Source organism: Mesoplodon densirostris, chromosome 7 (genome assembly GCF_025265405.1).
Source record: "Mesoplodon densirostris isolate mMesDen1 chromosome 7, mMesDen1 primary haplotype, whole genome shotgun sequence".
In the NCBI taxonomy this organism is placed as follows: domain Eukaryota; kingdom Metazoa; phylum Chordata; class Mammalia; order Artiodactyla; family Ziphiidae; genus Mesoplodon; species Mesoplodon densirostris.
In genome coordinates, this window is record NC_082667.1 from 31,395,087 (window position 1) to 31,418,189 (window position 23,103).

A 23,103-nucleotide genomic window follows, 5' to 3' on the forward strand; every position below is an offset into this window, starting at 1 on the left:
GGAGAGGGTTTGGAGAAAAGGGAACACTCTTGCACTGCTGGTGGGAATGTGAATTGATACAGCCACTATGGAGAAGAGTATGGCGGTTCCTTAAAAAACTACAAATAGAACTACCATATGACCCAGCAATCCCACTAATGGGCATATACCCTGAGAAAACCATAATTCAAAACGAGTCATGTACCAAAATGTTCATAGCAGCCCTATCTACAATAGCCTGGAGATGGAAACAACCTAAGTGTCCATCATCGGATGAATGGATAAAGAAGATGTGGCACATATATACAATGGAATATTACTCAGCCATAAAAAGAAACAAAACTGAGCTACTTGTAATGAGGTGGATAGACCTAGAGTCTGTCATACAGAGTGAAGTAAGTCAGAAAGAGAAAGACAAATACCATATGCTAACACATATATATGGAATTTAAGAAGAAAAAAATGGTCATGAAGAACCTAGGGGTAAGACAGGAATAAAGACACAGACCTACTAGAGAATGGACTTGAGGATATGGGGAGGGGGAAGGGTAAGCTGTGACAAAGCGAAAGAGCAGCATGGACATATATACACTACCAAACGTAAGGTAAATAGCTAGTGGGAAGCAGCCGCATAGCACAGGGAGATCAGCTCTGTGCTTTGTGACCGCCTGGAGGGGTGGGATAGGGAGGGTGGGAGGGAGATGTAAGAGGGAGGGGATATGGGAACATATGTATAACTGATCCATTTTGTTATAAAGCAGAAACTAACACACCATTGTTAAGCAATTATACTCCAATAAAGATGTAAAAAAAAAAAAAGAATTTTTATTGCATAATGTAACTCTTCACTCATGGAATCTTAGGCTACCAGGAACATTATAGAAAATGCTTTCCAAACCTCTCTTTCTTCCAGATGAGGAAACTGAGGTCCTGAGCATTCATTCATCTGTAACAGCATGCAACAATCATATAATATGAAGGAGAGAACATTGAGGTTGGCAGCCTTGGCTTCAAATATTCTCTTCTAAGTGTACTAGCTGTTTGGTTTTGTTCAAGCTATCAGAACTTTCTCAGTTCAGTTTCCTTGCCTTTAAGACGGATAGTATCACCCACCTTGCAGGATTGTTGTAAAAATTAAGTAAGATAATATATAAGAAGTCGTAACACAGTTCCTAGAACACAGTGAGTTTGATAAATGTCTGTCATCTCTCTCAATTTCCTTTTTTTTGGATTTTTCAATTGACATATTTTTTTATGTACTTATTTTAAAAATTGCAGAGGTAATAATGCTTGTTACTGAATTTTTTTTAAGTCAAACAATATAGAATGAAAAACAAATGGTCCCTTTTCATCCTCCAACCTGACTCCCTTTCTCCAAACTTCTTTCTAATGGTTTGCTTTGTATCCTTCCAGAATTTTTTCTTCACCACATTTTTTAGGTGAAACACATCCTGTACTAAACACATCCTATACCAACATCCTATGAGGACCTTCAAAAAGTCTTTGTATCAGTCTGTTACTGCCATAAAAATTCTGTGTAACAGAACGGGCACCAAGTCTCAATGGCAAACAACCATTAGTATTTATTTCTCACTCATACATCAGAGGGTCATCTGGGTGGCTTTGCTGATGTTAGGTGTGTTGCTTGGCTTGGCTCCAGGCAGAAAGCATAGTTCAGTTCTGCTCCCCTGGTAAGATTTGGCTCCAAGTTCAGTTCAGTTCTCCTGCATGTGTTCCTCTTTCTTCTGGGACCATCAGGGCACATGGAGCATTTTCTTTTTATGGTAGAGATTGGAGGTTCCCTGAGAGATGAGTGGAAACATGTGATGTCTATTGAGGACAAAGCTTGCAGTGGACTCACTGTCACTCTGAGCCAAATTCCATTGGTCAAAGCAAGTCACATGGCCAATCCCACCAAAAGTTGGGTAGGAAAATAACTCCATCTTCTAGGGAGAGGAACTGCCAAGTCACATGGCAAACAGCATGGCTAGAGGGAAGAGTGAACAACTTGGAACAGTAAAGCAATTCCCCATAGTCATAGCAAGGGCCAACCCACTTGAAAGAAAAATGCATCCCCTCGGCCAGCCTATAAACTCCTGGTGGGCAAGAACCGTGATTGTTTTGTTCCTTGCTCTGCTTCCAACATCAAATTTGGAGATTGGAAAAGAAAAGAAAAAAAAAATTAGTATTCAGTAACTCTTTGTTGAATGAATATTGAGAATCCTGGTCCAGGAGAGTCCAGGAAAGAGACCAGGAATAGTAACCCCAAATATTACTTGTGTGTATTTGTGAAGCTGCCTGTTTTCCTCCAGAGCTCAACATGCATTTATCAAAATGTGAAGTTGGCAGCCAGTATTCAGAGCAGACCAGAGGTTCTGGAGTTGGCCCTTCATCAGAGAGTGGTAATTTTTATGCCAGTGTAAACCTTTGCTTAATTGCTCTGGCCTGGCCATCTGAGAATTACAAGCCCATAAGTGACATGTGGAAATATAGAATGCACCCACAGCTTGCCTTTAAATGTCAGCAGCGTGGCTGAGGTGTTGGCTTGAAATTTAAATATGGTTTCCAACCCAATTGTCCTTTATAATTTGTTGTTTTAACAGACAGAGGTGGTAAAGGGAATATTTTGGGGTCACCTGAAAGGCAACCAGCCCACTGAGGCTGTGGAAGGGACTTGTTCCAGAGGAGAGAGGAGGGGAGGCTGGGCAGGAGTCTGGAAGCTGGTGCCTGGCCTCTAGCGCAAGTGCTGGGATCCCAGGGAACCGCCTTTGATTGCCCTTCGATTCCCCTCCCCGCCCCCCCCCCCCAGGTTTACCTCAGGGCCATCCATCCTCTTTGTGAACAATTAACGTTATCTTTCAGATGATCATAGTGTAATTATATAATTAGCCTAATTGTGGGTAATTGTCAGCACTGTGTAATTTTGAAACCTAGCCTCTAACACTGTGGCACAATCTGTAGGCAAGAGACTCCCGTACATGCAAAGCAGCCACTTGATCCTTCTTCCTATTCAGGAATTTTTTCCTTTCAAGGTGCCAGAAAGGAAGAACAGGCCTCTTTGTAAATCCATTATCTGTAAAACAAGGACCCTGACAAACACATTTGCAGAAAAACAAGGGCTTTGTAAAAAGCCTTGTGTTTTGGCACTGGAAGTCAAAACCACGTGCCAGGGGAATGCTATGTTTTCTCTGGAACTGGCAAAGATTTTCCTTCCTATACTGAGCAGCAAGAGGGTCGAATTGCAATCCCGTGGCTGATTCCCTACCTGAGGTATCTCTCTGAGGGTGATTCTGAACTGAGGTGTTATATCTGCCATCCTTCACATAAGCTAATTAGCATGACTGAGGGTGGTGGGAAGGTCTCTCCTCTCTCAGAACATCTCTGAGATCAACCTACCCACAAATGCCCTGTCTGGGCCTCATACTGGTCATAATAGCGATCATGTGTTCAGCATTTAAAATCTGCCAAGCCAGGAACTATGCTGAATGTTGACATACATTATCGTACTGAACCTTAAAACTCCCCCGAAGGGTAGGTACTATTGTTATCCCCATTTTACAGATGAGAAAGCTGAGGCTCCAAAGAGTTGAGCAAGTTGACCCAAGTCCCACAGCCATTAAGTAGCTTCACAGCCATTTAAATCCACATTATCTTGAGCCCAGAACCCTGTGCACACCACTCCCTTGGGGTGAAGAGTTATCCATTAGTGCGCATTTACTTTTAATATTTACTCACACTCTTGCTTTCACTGGCTGCTTTCAGTGTTGGTGGGGATTAATAAGAACAGGGGTGAGTGGGGGCAAGGCACACACCACTGAAAGGACATGAGGGTGCTAGTGAGGAAAGGATGAGGATAAAATGTTGAAGGGGAAGGTAGTGAGGGATGAAGAAAACCAGACCTCGTGCTCTATGTACCAGATAGAACCATAAACTTCACTAAAAATTCAGCTTCACTGGGGCAGCATGCTTCTGTCTATATCACCAACTCTCAGAAAAGTCCTGGCACTCCAATAGGTGCTCAGTAGATAGTAGCTGAATGAATGAAACTTCTGGGGAAAGGGTGAGAAATAAACTCAGATGCCTGCAGGGTCCAAGTGATTATGAAGATGAATGATGCTGGCCAGATTTAAAACAAACACACAAACACACATAGCACAAAAGTGACAAATGCTAATGGGGATGAAGGCCCTGAAAATCCATGTGTGACTTCCCAAAGTCACAAGCCTAGTGAGTAGCAGAACTATTAATAGCACCCAGGTCTCCCAACTTTCTGTCCAGTGTTTTTTCCATGACCACTGCTACTCAAGCTCACGGATGTGTATTTCTTGCATCCACAATCACAGATTTTTTTTAACATCTTTATTGGAGTATAATTGCTTTACAGTGGTGTGTTAGTTTCTGCTGTATAACAAAGTGAATCAGCCATACATAAACATATATCCCCATATCTCCTCCCTCTTGTTTCTCCCTCCCACCCTCCCTATCCACCCCTCTAGGTGGACACAAAACACTGAGCTGATCTCCCTGTGCTATGCAGCTGCTTCCAACTAGCTATCTATTTTACATTTGGTAATGTATATATGTCCATGCCACTCTCACTTTGTCATAGCTTACCCTTCCCCCTCCCCATATCCTCAAGTCCATTCTCTAATAGGTCTGTGTCTTTATTCCCGTCTTACCCCTAGGTTCTTCATGACCTTTTTTTTTTTTTTTTTTTTTTTTAGATACCATATATATGTGTTAGCATACGGTATTTGTTTTTCTCTTTCTGGCTTACTTCACTCTGTATGACAGTCTCTAGGTCCATCCACCTCACTACAAATAACTCAATTTCGTTTCTTTTTATGGCTGAGTAATATTCCATTGCATATATGTGCCACATCTTCTTTATCCATTCATCCGATGATGGACACTTAGGTTGCTTCCATGTCCTGGCTATTGTAAATAGAGCTGCAATGAACATTTTGGTACATGACTCTTTTTGAATTATGGTTTTCTCAGGTTATATGCCCATTAGTGGGATTGCTGGGTCTTATGGTAGTTCTATTTTTAGTTTTTTAAGGAACCTCCATACTGTTCTCCATAGTGGCTGTATCAATTCACATTCCCACCAGCAGTGCAAGAGTGTTCCCTTTTCTCCACACCCTCTCCAGCATTTATTGTTTGTAGATTTTTTGATGATGGCCATTCTGACTGGTGTAAGGTGATAACTCCTTGTAGTTTTGATTTGCATTTCTCTAATGATTAGTGATGTTGGGCATCCTTTCATGTGTTTGTTGGCAGTCTGTATATCTTCTTTGGAGAAATGTCTATTTAGGTCTTCCATCCATTTTTGGATTGGGTAGTTTGTTTTTATGATATTGAGTTGCATGAGCTGCTTGTATATTTTGGAGATTAATCCTTTGTCCTTTGCTTCATTTGCAAATATTTTCTCCCCTTCTGAGGGTTGTCTTTTCATCTTGTTTATGGTTTCCTTTGCTGTGAAAAAGCTTTTAGGTTTCATTAAGTCCCATTTGTTTATTTTTGTTTTTATTTCCATTTCTCTAGGAGGTGGGTCAAAAAGGATCTTGCTGTGATGTATGTCATAGAGTGTTCTGCCTATGTTTTCCTCTAAGAATTTTATAGTGTCTGGCCTTACATTTAGGTCTTTAATCCATTTTGAGTTTATTTTTGTGTACGGTCTTAGGGAGTGTTCTAATTTCTTTCTTTTACATGTAGCTGTCCAGTTTTCCCAGCACCACTTATTGAAGAGGCTGTCTTTTCCCCATTGTATATTCTTGCCTCCTTTATCAAAGATAAGGTGATCATATGTGTGTGGGTTTATCTCTGGGCTTTCTATCGTGTTCCACTGATCTATATTTCTGTTTTTGTGCCAGTACCATACTGCCTTGATTACTGTAGCTTTGTAATATAGTCTAAAGTCAGGGAGCCTGATTCCTCCAGCTCCATTTTTCTTTCTTAAGATTGCTTTGGCTATTCAGGGTCCTCTGTGCTGCCATACACATTGTGAAATTTTTTGTTCTAGTTCAGTGAAAAATGCCATTGGTGGTTTGACAGGGATTGCATTGAATCTGTAGATTGCTTTGGGTAGTATAGTCATTTTCACAGTGTTGATTCTTCCAATCCAAGAACATGGTATATCTCTCCATTTGTTTGTATCATCTTTAATTTCTTTCATCAGTGTCTTATAGTTTTCTGCATACAGGTCTTTTGTCTCCTTAGGTAGGTTTATTCCTAGGTATTTTATTCTTTTTGTTGCAATGGTAAATGGGAGTATTTCCCTAATTTCTCTTTCAGATTTTTCACAGATTGTTTGAATTTAATCCATTGCTCACATTTTATGATGGGGAAACCAAGGCCCAGAAAAGGAAAGTGATTTGCCCGGACCATATAGTAGGTAAGTGGCACATCCAGGTTTTGTGGTTATTATCCTAAGGCTCTTTCAACAATTCCATAGGGCCTCATATATACCCAGGAAGTATTCTTGCTTTGTGGGAAGCTAAAACACTATTCTCCTACCTGAAAATCAGGACACATTTTGAATTTCAGTTGAGGAAGTTAAACCCTGTTAAGACAAGAATTGGATTTATATTAAAGATGGTCCCTCATAGCATCAGAGAATGTTAGATCTTGAATGGCCTTTAGAGAGCAAAGGATTTACCACCCTCATTTACAGATGAGGAAACTGAGGCCCAGAGTGATTAATGAGGAATATTTTTGTCATTTACATTATGGTAATGTCTCTGCAGTGTCATTCAGAAACCAGGAAAGGTTAGACAGAGACCAGAACAAAATCCTAATAGACAGAAGTAAGTTCTCATCCCCTGCAATGAGCAATTCTTTCCCACTCACCAGTGCCCTTTTCCTTTGGAGCATTTAGGGAAGAGTAATCACCAGCACAGATGGAATGAGCCTTCATAAAGGGATACTAGCAGGAGCAGGTGATGCTTGATATCTTTATTCCTGCATGAAGGGGTTGAGGATGCTCTTCAGTGCTTAAGAGTTAGGAATCATTCCAGGAAGGCAGAGCCTTGAGCTAAACTTTGAGAAGAAAATTAGAGAAGAAAGCAAATTTGTGGCAGGTGCTCCTTCAAGCTCTTTTGCATTGTGTCATGGTCAACAGCTAGTGTTCATGGTGGGACCTGGGCTGGAAACTCAGGAACCTACAGAGCCAGCAAGTCCATAAAAGAAGGAAATGGAGAGTGCTTGTCTCATCTCCTCATCACATCCTGTGATTTTAGCAGTATTGGCTTTCTTTTTTCCAAGAGAAGCTAGACACCAGATTTTTAAAAATTAGGAACTAATTACATTTAAAAAATACAGCATAGGGCAAAAAACAAAAATTAAATCTTATATCTGAGGTTAAAGTTGGCTGCTGGCTTGCCACGTTGGAACCTCCATTTTAGAGCTTAGCTGATCTGACCAATCAGTGCAGAGATTTAAGTCCTCCATCTCTAAGACAGGACAAAAGAGCAAGATGAATGGGAGGTTCATTTGGAGCTTCTGCAGACAGTTAAATTGTCTAGAAGATCCAAGCCTTCTTTCCTTCCAGGAGGAAAATGTAATATTTGTGCTGGAGACAGTATTGTTGTATAGAAAGAGCACTGGCTTAGGAGACAGGAGTTCTAGTCTTGATGCCTCCAGTTTTTGGTTTAATGACCTTGGGCAAATCTTTCTCCTTTCTGACTCTCCAATCTGTCAAGTGAGGTCCCTCACCCTGCCTTAACGGGTTCACTGGTGATCAAATCGGATAATGCTCTGAAAGTACTTTGAAATCTGTAACAGGCTATGTAAACAAGATGGTGTCTTAAAAGTCTGTGAATCAACTTTTATAAGAGAAAATGGTGATATAATGGACAAATCATAGATTTTGAGTCAGAAAGAGCATGAGCTCAAATTCTGGATTCCCCACCACCAGCTATACTGCCTTGAGCAATGTTTCTCTGTTTTGAGACTCAGTTTCCTCATCAACAAAATGGGATAAAAATGTTTTTATAATGCTGTTGTGAGGAGTAAATAAAGCTATGTATGTAAAAAATGCATGTAGTACATCAGTGGGTGCTTGATAAACATTTCCTTTCCAAATATTTCATTAAGATTCATTGATTCAGAAGGGCATGGCATTATGAAAGAGAATTAGTATTTAGTAATTTTCCCTATTCTGAAAGGATATGATTTTGAACAAAGAGAGAAAAAGAGATTTAGTAGATTAAAACAAAACAAAACTCTGAGAAGGAAACGAAAGGTGGCAGAAGGCTATTGTGGGGAGGCAGTTAGGGAAAGCTTTAGCCAAGAGGTGACATTTAACTTGGTCTCTTGACCATGAGGGGACACTCAGGAGGCTTACAGTGGGTGATGGCAATGAATCTTCTAAGCAGAGGGACAACACGGGCAAGACCCTGAAAGAGAGCCAGAGCAGGCTACATCCAGGAAGTAAAATGGTGGGGTACCACAGCTATCTAAAGCATAGATCCTGGGGTCATGGAAGGCAGTAGGTACAACCAGAAAGATACCCATGGCTGGTTTGCATTTCTCAGGAGTTCGCTTTATTCTGTAAACCATGGGATGCCATCCAAAGGTTTGACACAGGGGAGAAACATGATCAGACTCACTTTGTAGGAAGAACTTTCTGGTTGGAGCATGGAGGGTTGGAGGAGCATGGAGGGTTGGAGCATGGAGGGCTGAATGGAAGAGGAATATACCAGAGGCAGAGAGACCCATTAGGGAGCTCTTGAACTAGGGCAGTGGCAGTGGGGAGGGGTGGAGTCAGGGAAGACCAGATAAACATCTCAAAGACTAATGCTGGATTTGAATTGTGCCTCTGTAATACAGAGAAATTCTGGTATATTATTTCTGTGGGAAACATTTCCTTTTCCCAACTGGACCACTTTTAAAACCATTATCATTCTGGTCAATGAAGGAGAATATAGGAGGCTTTAATTGGCTTCCTGAATAGACCAATAATTTTTATTATTAAGATAGTTGACTAGGGAGAGCAGTGGTAATAGATCCCATCTTACTAACTTCTGTGTCTCTCCTTCTGGTAGCCTCTTTTGAAATAATAGTATGTGACTTCAATATGTTTCATCATTCTAAAATAAAGTCACACTGATTTTATTTTACTATGAAACTTAAAGCAGTAAAGCATCATTAGTAATATAAAAAGGGGTTATATTAAAGTGTTAACATCTGTTATGGTCTCAGGCTTTATTGAACTTTCCAAACTTTCAGATGAAGAAATAACAAACTTCAAGTGGAAGTACCCTGAATGAATAAAATAACCTTGTCTCCTTGGCAATTCAGGAAGAGAATGGGACATACACTCTATCTTCAGGGAGAGATAAAAAGAGAAAAATTAAAGAGATTTTTCTGCACTGAGTATATGAAAGCCTCCTTTTAGGGTTGGTCTGTGCCATGTACATTAATTTTGTTTTAGGGGAATTAACTTTTCCTACCTAGTTCTTAGGTTCTATTTCCCAGGCTGTAGCAATCAGAGTCCAATACAAAACAGATGGCCCCTGGAATGGGACAATTCAGGAGGATTTAACGAGGGGATTATTACAAAGGTTTGGACAGGGTTAATGAAAGCCAACAAGAGATGGTGAAGCACTTTGCTTCTAGTAACAGCCTGGGGTCAGGAGTCATTACCACCCCTAGGTCCAAAGGGACAGGAAATGGGGTGGTTACTGGAACCTGGAGAAAGATATAACTCCATGAGAGGGTCAAAGGGTAAAAGTCATGGCTTTGGTAGAGAACCATGGCCACTGCCAACCAGTGATCTGATGGAATGGGACTGGGAGAATGAACATCCCAACCTCACTCTTCTCTCTCCTATCCTACCTCTAAAAGTCTCCTGTGAGCATCTCCCACTGGCCACACCCAAATGGAAACTAGGGCGTGGGGGACCCTCTTGACACAGTTCGTGAAAGCCAGCCTCCCTGAGCATAGAGCTGAGTGGTGGAGGCTAGAGAGTGGTTCTGGAGGGGCAAAGGTAGAATACTTGGTGTGTGGGATACGTGAGCTGGTGGTACCAAGCATGTTGAGGTAAAGAGCTTGGGTCTGGAGTTAGCCTGTATTTTTCAGTTTTGCCATGTATTACTTTATTAGCCATGGGAAGTTTTCTCATCTGGGCAATTTTTAAAACGAACCTATCTCCTTGTGTTACTTAGAGGATGAAATGAGATATTGAGTGTAGCTGGTCTGGCACAGTAACTGGCCAGTGTACTGATTTGAAAGCCTTTGTCCCCTTCGTACATTTGAGACCCTTCATGCGTTTAGACTGGAGGGGCAGGGGTGTCAAGACATTGCTTAGGGATATTATTTTAGATAAACAGAGAAATGTTATCACTTGAGATCCAGATCACAATCCGATTAAAAAAAGAAACATCAAATAAACAGAAAACCTCGGAAGGTTAACTTCATGCTAATGGGATAAGCTATTTATTATCAGGAAACGCTGTTGTGGGCCCCACCAAAAGAAACTTTAATTTTTGGCTTTTTATTTGGACCTAATCTATTGATACCTGAAAAAGACAGATTTACAAAAGAGAATTAGGAGGATATTTGCTAAATAAATTAATTATTTGAGAAATTATTATATGGCAAGGACTCCAATAGTTGCTTTACAAACATTCCTTCACTTAATCCTCACAAAAACCCTGTGAGGTTAAGTATGATCATCACCATTGGATAAAGGGAAATGGACACTGTCATATGGTAACTTCTCTATGGCCTCAGGTAATACTAAGAACTTGAAGAGCTAGGATTCTGATATGGATCAGCCTGACTTCAAAGCCTCACTCTTCCATGTATCAAGCCACACAATCAGAAAATGCCCAGCCAACCCAACCACATAAATCCAAGGATGCCTATAAGGTATGAAGGTTTTCATAATCACCTCTTATCAGCTGTTTCATTCATCCCATAAGTTCCCTCACTTCTTTTGACCACAAAGTCTATGAGCATCAAGCTGTGGGAAGAGCACAGCCTTTGGCAGGAAATAGAATCTGTATTTTTAATTTTACCAATTTTGATTTTCCCTCCTTTGAGAAGTCATCTGCACTCCTGTTTTTCTTCTGTACAATGGGATAAAAATAGCTACCTACCTGAGAGGATAGTTGTAAGGACTGAACCAAACAGGGCATGGAGAGGAATTTATCACAGGCACCTGGCACAAATGTTAGGAAGAGGAGATATTAGATCCAAAATTTCCTGTAGTCCAAACAAAATCAGTTTTTCAGAAAAATCCTAAGATTTTGCTATTTGAATTAGTATTTAGCACTTGATTTAGTATTTAGTATTTTGTCTCTCCCATAGACAAAGTGTGTTGGTATAATTAACCTATACTCAGGGTGTTTGAGACTAAGTGATAAATGTCTTTCTGGGTGCTAGAGTCAGGAAGTTCATTTGGGTTAGCTAATATATAGTTTAATTATCATTCTTTAGAGCCAATACGCATCTTTACTTTGGATGTTCACCTCTTAATATTTTGCTAGCCAAGAATTGAAGGAAGAACAGGGCTAATCTATAATTTCCCTGTTAGAATGTAAGTTTCACAAGGGCAAGGACCTTTGTCTTTCTTATTTCTTATCCTATCTCCTGCTTCAAGCTCGAAATAGACACTCAATGTGGATTTCTTTATGATGAATGAAAATTTTATTTTGAAAAATGTGTACTGAGAAATCAAGATTTCTCTTGGAACTATAACAGTTGAGAATTTACCTATTTACAGTTCCCAAAATGTATGTTGAATTTTTTACTGTTTTGGGAGTCTAAGAGCTATGTCCAGATAACATCCAGAGGTCCTGAGTCTTTCTGAAATTGTCTCCAAAACTTTGACCCTGACCTGTATCAGAAATGTGTTTGTTGATGTGACATCTGGGAGGCAGAGACTTAGGCCTTGCTCTGAGGCCGTGGCTCCCCAGGGGAGGAGAGCTGAGCATTGTTCAGTGTGTAAGAATGCCATTGTGCTTGTTGGCTGTGTCCCAAGGGAAGTGTCCTGTCTCAACAGTTGGGCCACCCCTCTTTCCGGGCCCTCAAACTATCTCCCTTTTGTGCAGATAACGTTTTAAGGTTTACTAAAGATCAAATTCTGTGTTTCGCCTGAATTGATAGCTTAAAGCCTTGCTATTTGTTTTTAGTCTTGTCTATGATGAGAAAAAATAAAAGATTGGATTCAGGTGGATGGATCTGGTTACCAGTTCATCAAATTACAGGTATTGATTGCAAGTTACTACACCTTAGCATCTGATACCCTTAAGATGTTTAAATAGGCCGTATCTCATTTCTCCAGGGGGCTAACATTCCATAGCAAATGTAGTTTCTAACTTGTTGCTTCCCAGATAAGCAGCATCAGAAGGATATTTAATGAATCATTTTATTTTTATTTTGACAACAACATAAAAGTGTGGTTAAAGGGTCTTTAAAGAAAAAATATCCCACTGATAATCTCCACTCTACAGTTTTTAGTAGGTTGTATTTTCTTCTAAAATTTGTTCATTTACATGAGTATTTTACATAACTAAAAATCATACTGTTAGAAATTTTATTTCTCTTTTTTCCATAATATTATGCTGTAAATACCTTTTATGATCTTATATTTACCTTAATTTACTTACCCATTCCCCCTGTGTTGGACAGTTATGTTGTTTCTAATTCTTCTGCTACTACAGGTAAAAGTAGAAAGAGCATGTTAATTCAAAGTTTAAAAAAAATTATTCTGTTAAATTAGTTACAAAAGCTAAACATACAGAAGAGAAATAGCTATGTCAAATGAGATTGATTTGAAACTTCATAGCCCTCTGATTACTGGCGATGTTCTGCTCATCTGGCTGTCTAGGCACTTGTTTCATTTCTCTCTCACTGCTCCATTTGTGTGCTATGGGTAGACATTACTCAGGTTCAAAACATCTACCACTGAATACACATTGTTAATGTTTTCCTATATTTGGTTTGCATAAGTGAGAAATACATTGTTGTTGAGTTAAGCCTCACATGTTACATCAGAATAATCTAGCCTATGCTGACTGATACACGTGTGAATTCACCTGAACAAGCTCTCAAAGTGTATTTGGAGGATTGAAGAATATTAACATTGTTAATGATTCTTGATATGTGTATTGGTTGGTTAGCACTTCAAACATACTGTGGAAAAACACTCTAAAACCCAGTAATTTAATATTCAGTCTCAAGGATCTGCTGATCAGCACATCTAAGGTGGGCCCAGCTGGGCTGACTCTGTATCTCTCATCCTCCTCCCAACAGCAGCAGGTTAACCTAGGCATGTTCTTCTGTAGATGATAAAAGCATTAGAGGGCACACCCAACCACACAAGCACATTTCTAACCCCTATTTGTATCATGCTTACTAACACCCCATTAGTCAAAACAATTCACATGGCTGAGCCTAAAAGTCAAGGTCAGGGAAATGCACTCTACCTCTAGAGAGAGGAGCAAAGGGGAGACGTAAAGAATTGGGAACAGTCATTCAGTCTACCAAAATATGTAATGTCACAGTGTTTACCAAAGATTCTACCAAACTGCTTTTCTACTATATCCTATAAGCGTTGCATATTCCCACAATCTCAATAGCCCTAGATGTTATCACTGATGTTTTCTTCTTGCTAATTTAATGGAGGTAAAATAGTAACTCTGTGTTACTTTACCTTTTACTTTAAATAGCACAAAGAGAGATGTTTCCCCCATGCATTGGAATACTTCATTTGTACTTCAAAGGAGACAATTCTGGAATGAAATATGCCATTTTCTTTTTTTTTTTAACTTTGTTCTTTTAGCTGGATATTTTGAATATTACAGTTAGACAATGAGAGAATTGCAGCTTTTCTTATTTCTGGACCCATCTGTGGCCACAAATTGAATGGCTTCTTCTTTCATATGGGAAATGTCTATGGGATGTGGTGACCAAGGATTCTATTTTTCTTCCCCACATTTCATTCTCCAAGCTTATGTCTTCCTAAATAATATTCTCTCCTTTGCCCTGAAGCTTTTATTCCTGCTCTTTACTGTGCCCAGGTACTCATGCTTCACTTTCCACTTCTGTACTTCTCACCCTTAAACAACCTGTCCTATGCAGTTGGAGGACTGAATGTCCTGTATCCCTTCTGTTTGTGAGGAGCTGTGATTGGATTTGGCTAATGAGTTGTGACCAGAAATAACATGTGTCACTGCCAGGCTATAGCATTTCATAGGTAGTTGAAGACCCTCCTGAACTAGAATCCCTCTGTCACTGCTGGTTGCTCCATTAGCTTGGATCCCCTGCCAACCTGCAGTGAACACTAGCATGAGTGAGAAACAAACACTTGTGGTCTTAAGCCATTGAAATTTGCAGCCCTGACTCACAGGGTTACGTGCTCATCCTATATCCCTCCATAGTATTGTGGAGTTTTCCCTTTCTTTGTAGTTACTACCTTTTTACTAACTGGGGTATGGGTTAGATTTATCATGTTAACATATCCTCAGTACAGAGACAAAATGTGCTCAATAAGTGTCTGTTGAGTTGACTTTTATGTTTCACATAAACATCTCTGAGGGTTTGGGTTTATGAAGAAACAGCAATGATGTGAAATTCTTAGCTAATACAAAGCCTCACTTTGATCTTGTATTTGAACTAGATCTTCACCCATCCAGTTAACCAAAACCAAATTGACCAGAATCAGATTCTCCTTCTGTCCTCTCCATGAAACTTCTGCCTTTGCCAAGAGTTAGGAAGTCCCAATACAGACAGAAAGACCCAGAGGGAAGATTAAAATCTACTACTATTCAGCAAGTGGGGAACTACCACAGACTGGTTCCAGGAGTGATGGGCAGAGCGTGGACTTTGCATGAAAGTCCTCTTCATTGGGGAGTTCAGGAAGAATAAATGGTGACTCTCAGGCTGTATCACCTGGCAAAATCTCAGCGCCTTCCCAAGAATTAGAAAGAGCAAAAAACAAAGTAGAGAAACTAGTTGCCAGCTCGTCTGAGAGACAGCTTTGCTAAAAACCTTGAGGACACACACAAATGACATGGTTCATTTCATGAAAACTGATTTATAAATCCAGAGATGACAAATGACAGGACTGGGACAGGTTAGTTACCAAACACGTGTATTTCCTTATTTCCTTATCACAAGCAATCGTAACTTTGGTGACTTGCTTATTTTTTAATTGTCCTCCAGTTGAAAGTCCATGAGGGCAGGAAACATGTCAATTTCAGACCCTGTCCCATTCCCAGTGCCTGGAACAGGGCCTCAGGTGTGAAATGCCCTCAATAAACAGCTACTACTGATTGACCTACTGAATGAATGAATGAATGAACAAAAGAACAGATCAAAATAGACCAGCAACAGGGGACTGTCTAGTTAGATGGGCAAGGATCAAGTTCATCAAGGTCAGGTAAAGCAGGGAAGGGTAGTGTCAGCAGGTAGGTCAGGCCTGGGCAGGAGAGTCCCAGACTCCTGGAGGGCCAGTAGCAGGGATCCAGGCAAAAGGATCAAAGACTGAGGCAGAAGGCTGGACAATTAGTGGTAAGGATCTAGCCAGAGAGCTGAGTTCCTAGGTCCAGGTCCCCAGCAATGAGAATGAGCTGAGTAGAACCAAGGACTTCCTGACCAGGACCTGAGCTTACCTAAAGCATATAGCAGAGACTGGCAAGGACCCAGGGTGGGATGCCCAACTATACTGGGGCAAAGAGCTTCTGAGTTTATAGCCACATTGATTCTCAGCATCCTTGGGCTCTCAGACAAAATACCGACAGCCTCAGCTTGGCCAACTGTGACTAGCTTCTCATGTACCAGAATGACAAGAAGTGATGATGCTGTGACTTTTGTCTGCATATCTATAAAAAGGAACAGATTTTTGCAGGCACACAGGTATTAGATTTACTCCTAGCTCCAAATCACTCACTAGCTGGATGACTTAAGCAGTTTTACTCAACCTCTCTGAACTTTAGTTTGTTCATTTGGTGGTACCAATACCTAGCTCTCTCAGTTTTTGTAGGCCTAAAAAAGGCAATGACATAACCCGCTTACCATAGTGCCTCACCTAAGAGAAGCACAAAACAAGTGATACTTCTGTAAGACAAAAGTATGCTTACATAAGAGAACGTGATTCATGCTTGTGTAGAGCAGTGAATGCATAACTGAGTGTAATAGCTACTCTCCAAAGATGGCTTCTACTAAGCAGTATTCACACTCTTGTGGAGTCCCTCCCTGAATATGGGTTAGCCCTGTGACTTTAACCAGTGAATGCAGAAGTGACACAGTGCCAGTTCTGAGCCTAAGCTTTAAACACTGACAGCTTCTACTTTGAGGAGCTCTGGGCCACCATATAAGAAGTCCAGCTTCCCAGTTAAAGAGATCATATGGAGGCTCCATGTAGAAAGGAAGAGGCCCTGAGACTGCCTTATGTCCCAGTGGAGCTCAATCTTCCAGCTGCCCCAGCCCCAAGGTGACAGACGTGGGAATGAGTTATCTCAGATATTCCAGATGACTTCAGCCCCAGCCAACAGCTGCAGTAGAGACTCCAAGCAAGACATCAGATGAACTACAGTGCTGACCCCAGTGGATCCATAGAAATTAAAAAGATAATGAAATAGCTGTTGTTTTAAGCCACACAGTTTGGGGGTGGACTGTTTTGTTCCCCTGCAGTTGACAACCGAAACACTGAGGTACCTAAGATTTAGTTATCAGGAGCTGGGTTTTTCTCTAGGCTCCATGCCTGACCAAGGGTGAAGACAAGTGCTACAGGCAGGCATGTTCCAATGTTGCATCCACACTTGCCAACTGCAATAGCAGGTCTGACTAATTTGCCAAGGATCCGTCTGTCTTCCAAACTCGAACCCAGAACAATTTGAACCAGTTGTCTCTTCAAGGTCAGTAGGTAGCGGCTCAACAAAATGGGTTTCAGCTGGAGTTTGCCGCTCCTATTCTTCACCTGAAAAGTAATCCTGTGATCCTATCCTGAGTTTAGCAGCCCTGGGACGTGAGAAGCAGGGGAGAGGTTAGGGGGATGTCACAGATTGCTCCTGTCTAGCAACTGCACAGTAAACCTGAGACTGAGGGAGCTTGTTGAGATGAAAACCCAGTAGTAAACTAGGACAGCCCGGCTGATATTGGATTTCAGCCCTCAGACAGGAGGGTGAGTGGTATTGGTATTCAGCCCTTTCTGAATGACTTCAGAGACCTGTGTTGTTGAAAATACTGTCGAGGAGCTATTGTATTCATTGGGCAGCAATTAGACTAAAAGTGCCAGGGAACCAGGCACCCATAGCTTGCTCCTGTTGAGGCAGGTTTAATTTCATCAGGCGTCACAGGGTCATTCAGAGAAAAGGTGGAGGGAGGGTGATGCCTGTAGCAGGGGCTGAGAGAGAAGTTGGAAGGCTCCCCTGGCAGCCCCCTTTCTATTCTTCTCTGTCTTGGCCTCTGAAAGCTCCCCCTTTCAGTAGGTGGCCCCTCCAGCCCCGGCACAGTGGCTGGCAGCCGATGTGACAGCCTGGGCCAGGAGAGACAGACTGATGGGCAAGCTCTACAAATGGATGTTTCTAAAGGGTCAAACGCTGAAGTGAGGAAAGTGGCTTTCAATGATTGTGGGTGGGACAGAGAACCACTAAAATGTAGCTTGATGGTTTAAAAAGTTTATTCCAACATCAAATATCATTAGTTCAAGTCTTACTTCTGTCATGCACTAGCTGTGTGGCCTTGGGTGAGTTACTGAACCTCTCCGGGTCTCTATTTTCTCATCTGTCCAATGATAGTAATATGGTGCCAATTTCATGGAATCAGTATTGGAAGGATTAAGTGAGATAGCGCATATCAAGCACACTAGCACAGGGCCTGCAAACAGCAAGCACTCAATAGATAGTAGTTGTTTCCTTAGTAGAAGTAATAGTACCACCTACCCTCCCTCTGCCATCTCTTAGGGAAAATCCTAGGATGCCATCCCTGACCCCCTCTGCTCTGGAAAGAAATCACCATTCCCTCCTCCATGCCTTGGATTTATCTCTTTTACTTTTTTCTCACCCTGTCTTCTAATGGTTTCATGGTAATACTTACCTCATGCTAGGGATTCTCCTAAGCACTTCACATGTATTAAGTCACTTGATCCTTGCAACAATAATACATAAGGTAGGACTAATATCATATCTCTCCCCTTACCGGTGAAACAACTAAGGCACAGAGAGGTTCAGAAGTTTGCCCCAGGTCACACAGTAAAGTCTAGAGCAGGGATTCCACCCAGGCTGTCTGACTCCAGAACCCACAGGTTATGTTGCCTCCATCTCTTCCCACCCATCTCCCCTTTCAGACTGAGAGCAGGACGGTCTTCCTCAGTTTCGGGTTGTCAGTGCTTAATGCACACCTGCCACGGGAATGGCACTGTGTGGAGACTTGTTGAGTTGAAGGGCATTCAGTCTGAACTGAGGTCCACCTCCAGCCAGTCTCAAGAAATTTTTCCATCCAGCCTGGATCTTGGAATTCAGATGAGATGTTAATGCTGCTTTTTCCCAATAATTATCCTTGATATGCTGTCCTAACCACAGATCTTGACAAGAAGAGAGTATGAGTCCTCTCAATGCATAAATTAAAATATAAAAACTGGATGAATCCATTATTTCAGGAGCTCCGGGGGATGGATTCTGACGGAGTTTATGCAGTAATGGAAGTAAAGCCCCTGCATAGAGGAGGTGATCAGTGAATCCAGGTCTTTGTCTGCTTCTCGCTCTGCAGCCCCTCCCCTTCCCAGAGCTCACTGCACAGGTAGCTGTTGGCTTTGCACCACAGGTAGAGCCTCCCTGTAAGTCTGTGCTGAACAAAGAAATGTTCTGCCTGTGGTCCCGACCCTGCCACGTTCAGTCTAGGTAACTTTGGGTGAATTCACTGACACGTGTGATGTAAACCCTGCCTTGGGGAAATTTTAAGTCTAGTAGGGCTCTGGGTTTGTTTGTAAAATAGGTGATAATACAGGTTTCCCGGCGATCCGAAAGTAAAGCTTTCCTATGAAACCTTTCATAAGTAGAAATGGAGTAAAGCGAAGAAGCAATTACCTTAGTACACATCTTGCTAACGGATGCACAAAATAAATAGGCACAGGTGCTCACAGACGTGGTTCAAAGGTATGTCGGCTTGATGCTGAGTGTGGTTCCTGGGGAAGGTGCTGGGCAGTATCACTCCCCAGGCTCGGGGCGCATGACGCCTCTAAAACAGCTCGCTGCAGAACAAATGCTGACCACAATTTTCGCTTTTCTCCTTTTACCCTAAAAGCAAAAAATCCTCTACTGATTTCTTTCAGTTAGCAAAAACAGATACTAATATAAGTCTTTGGTAAAAGTGAAGTGGCGTAAAGTGAACTTACCAAAAATGGGTCGTGGGAATACCTGTACCTTTTTCTTAAGGCCATTGTGAAGACTGAGTGGTATAATACATCTGAAATATATTTGAATGTGGTGAACCCTATGTGCTTGTTAGCACTGGTACAAAGAGCATCAGACCAGGGCTCAACAGACCTGGATCCCAACAGTGCCTGACTTAGGGATCATGTGCCAGCCACATAACCTTCCTGTGCCTCAGTTTTCTCATCTGCAAAATTAGGATGTGCTCTTCAACTTTTTCCCTCATAAAATGGTTGTCTTGTCTGGCAGACTGCGTGTGTGTGTAAAAGACAGAGTGCTGTGCAAATAGAAAGGCCAGTAATCACTGACTGCTTCAGTCTAACAGACTGTTAGAGTGCCTGGTTTCCACCTGCAGCAGGTGCATGTCCACATTGGCAGTGATCATTTTCCTGAGTGGGGGTCAGATTAATAGGCTGAGAAACACTGACTTCTGAGTAGATGAGGCCTTTTGAAAAATGGGATGCTGAATGAATGAAGTGCACAAAGGCTTCTCACAAGGGAAGTTTCCTCTTCTCTAGTTCCAGAATTCTCCCTCATCTAGGTGGGGATGGGGCACGGGGAAACATGCTGCCTGAAGGGGTCTTAGAGATCACTGGGCTTTACAAATGCACCCGAGGCCTGGAAATTGAGGTGATTTGCCCCAGGTTGCCAGCAAGTTAGAGGAAGAGCTGGGAACTCTTTTCTCTGCACCATGTGCTTTCCTAGAGCTGGCATATTTTAAATAATGAAAGACTGGAGCCAAGTCTAGGGATGAGAAAGACAGAAGCAAGCCCATTTAGATCTCAAACAGCATTTATATTTCAAATTCGCATATTCAGATTTATATCACTCTAGCCAATTAATTGGTGTTTCTTAAGTTTGAATGTCAGAATGGAAGGACTATACTGCCAAGATACAAAGACGAAGACTAAACTTTTTTTTGCAAAGTATGTTCTCAAAATCACTTGCATCTATAGATCCCTGGAGGAAGAAGTTGTGTTCATTAAAAAAATCTAAATTCCCAAGTTCTACTCCGGACCTTTTGAAAACGAATCTCTAGCCTTGGTGTCTATGAATATGCATTTTCATAAGCTCCCCAAGTGATGCTCATGCCTGCTGAAGTTTTAGACCCACCATGTTAATGGAAAGAGCACCAGCAATAAATTGAGAAAACTGATGTTCATTGCAAGGAAACAATTAATTGTGTAAAAATTTGATTTCAAGCTAAAAATGTATATAGTTCATGAAATTGTGTGATATATTAAGACAGGACAATATGTATAAGATGCATTCATTTTTAAAAACAGACGATTTTTTAGAGCAGTTTTAGGTTCACAGCAAAATTGAGGGAAAGGTGTTTCTGTTTTCAAAAAAATTATGTTGGCATAATTTATGTCATAAATGGAGAAAATTAAAGGCCTCTCTATCCAACAGTAGCAATTATTTCAGAGGGCTTGCTTACAAGGCACCCTCATTTCCTATATCTATAGTGCTTGAGAATGTATAGTGAGACTGTGTTACTTATGTCATCAGAAAGCACTTATAAAGATTCTATCTAGCTAGCTATGTATCTATCTATCATCTGTCAACTTACCTACCTCCCTATCACTTCATTCATCCATCCATTCATCCATCCATCTCTATGAAAAAAACATTAGTTTGGGCTGCAGATTTAAGTCCCAGTTGGGCTTCCAACTCATTGAGTTACAGAGAAACAGCATGATATTAAGAACTTAATTTCTGGGTTCAGGAAGACCTGGGTTCCAAACCTGACTCCATCACTTCTTGGTGACATGATTTAGGTAATTTTCCTTATTCAACTGAGTCTTTGTTTTCTCCTTTGCAAACGAGGATAAAAATAGAAACCCTATGAGGAAGGTTTTCTTTTTTTTTTTCTTTTAATTTTTTTTTTTTTTTTTTTTTTTTTTTTGCGGTACGCGGGCCTCTCACTGTTGCGGCCTCTCCCGTTGCGGAGCACAGGCTCCGGACGTGCAGGCCCAGCGGCCATGGCTCACGGGCCCAGCTGCTCCGCGGCATGTGGGATCCTCCCAGACCGGGGCACGAACCCGTGTCCCCTGCATCGGCAGGCGGACTCTCAACCACTGCACCACCAGGGAAGCCCTCTTTTAATTTTTAAGAACAAAATTTTTCAATTTGTAGAACTACAGACAGTTCTACCAGTGCAAAGTGTTATGTGGAGAGAGCCTGGCATGAAGATGGGCTATTTTTTTCTGACCAGTACCCTTCCCCTTTCTTCTAGTCACCATGTCCAACCCCCAGCTCCTTGCTTTGGGGATCTGCATCTCCTTCTCTTCTACCTGTGATTCTGATGGAAAGAGCACCAAGATAATAGGGTTTCTGTGGGGTGTAATTGGTACAAACGTTGCAGATTAGTCCCTTAGTCACAGTGGGGCCCCAAACAAATAGCATTAGTTACTATTATAATGTCCTGTCCAATTGATTGGACTCAGGGCTTTGTAAAACCCCTCCAGCTCATAGATTCTGGGCCTCTCTCCTTCCCTCTCCCTTTGCCTTTCTGCCTTAAATTCCTCAGACATGATTCCCTGAGTGTGAGTCATGCTCACCATCCCTTCAGCCTCCATGGATTTGTCTCAGTGATGCCGTACCTTGCTATTTACTTTTTTTCATTATCCAGCTGTACGTTGGTCTTGTGATCATTCAGCAGTTTCTTTTATCAAAAGATTGAGAATTAGAATGACTAGCCACACACATCCCCCCAAAGGCCGCAAAGTGTTTCCAACCAGATCCAGATTATGATGTCAAACAGAGGAGGCTTCAATTGTCCTGATCACTTTATTAGCTTCCATGCATCATCTGTGCCTGTGATTTAAAAAAAAAAAGGCCAGAGAGAGAGAAGACAGGGACCAAAAAGCATTCCAGGAGAGAAAGAATTCCCCCTTCTTCTCTACATAAACCCAGGATCATCAGGCCAGCTTCCCATCTGTGTTTTAGGGCTGCTTCACATTCCATTGGCTCTCTTGGAACCTAATTGTTTTGTAGGGTCCCATCAGCTGTACCCCAAGCAGAGAAATTAAGTGGAAGCTGAAGGCTGTATGCTTTTCTGTGGCGCCCCAGAATGACTTGAGTCTCCTGAATGGAATTTCATACATGTGTTGGGTGAGGTGATTTATTATGGGAGGTAATGGAAATTAATTTCACTTTGAACCCTGGGGCACCAGAAAATGCCTAAGTGCTGAGCCATTTTCTGTAAGTAGGCTATAAAGCTGCTACTAGCTTCTGAGTGGGCATGAGGTGGCGATGACCACTTGTAAAACAATGAGCTGGAAAAGGAGGTTAATGGTCCCTGGCCGTCAGGCAGCCTCCAGAGCATGCCTACCAGCCCTTGCTGTCACGGGACTCTTAGTCTTCTTGGCGCCACAGATAACAGGGGTGCTGGAACAGTCCCTGTATGCAGAAGGAGAGCCAAAGGAGAAGCCAGGGGAACATTCTTCAGGGGCCAATGACCGTGTTTGACCAGGAGCATTTGGCTGAGTGGGGTAACCCCATCCTGGGCGTTCCCTTAGTAGGAAGCAGAATGGCTCAGAGCTATAACTGGGCCCTGAGGAAATTCTGTTTCTAAAGATGGCCTCAGTTCAGGCTCCCACTGCTTAATTTGAGAAGGACGGGTTTTCCCAAGACAGCTTCTGGGCTCCAGGGTCTCCCACCCCACAGTCTTCTGATTTAGGATTTTCAAAAAATATCCCAGCCACTATCAGAAGGCACAAAATCCAGGGACCATTCT

At 41.8% G+C, this 23,103-nt stretch overlaps 1 long non-coding RNA gene across 1 annotated transcript in view; it reads left to right on the top strand.

Moving 5' to 3' along the window:
- The window catches only part of LOC132494011 (uncharacterized), a 55,395-nt gene that overhangs the window by 12,023 nt on the left and 20,269 nt on the right, over window positions 1-23,103 (top strand). The window contains exons 2-3 of the long non-coding RNA XR_009533036.1: window positions 6,277-6,376; window positions 10,717-10,854. This is a non-coding gene — a long non-coding RNA (uncharacterized LOC132494011). The remainder of the gene's footprint in view (window positions 1-6,276; window positions 6,377-10,716; window positions 10,855-23,103) is intronic.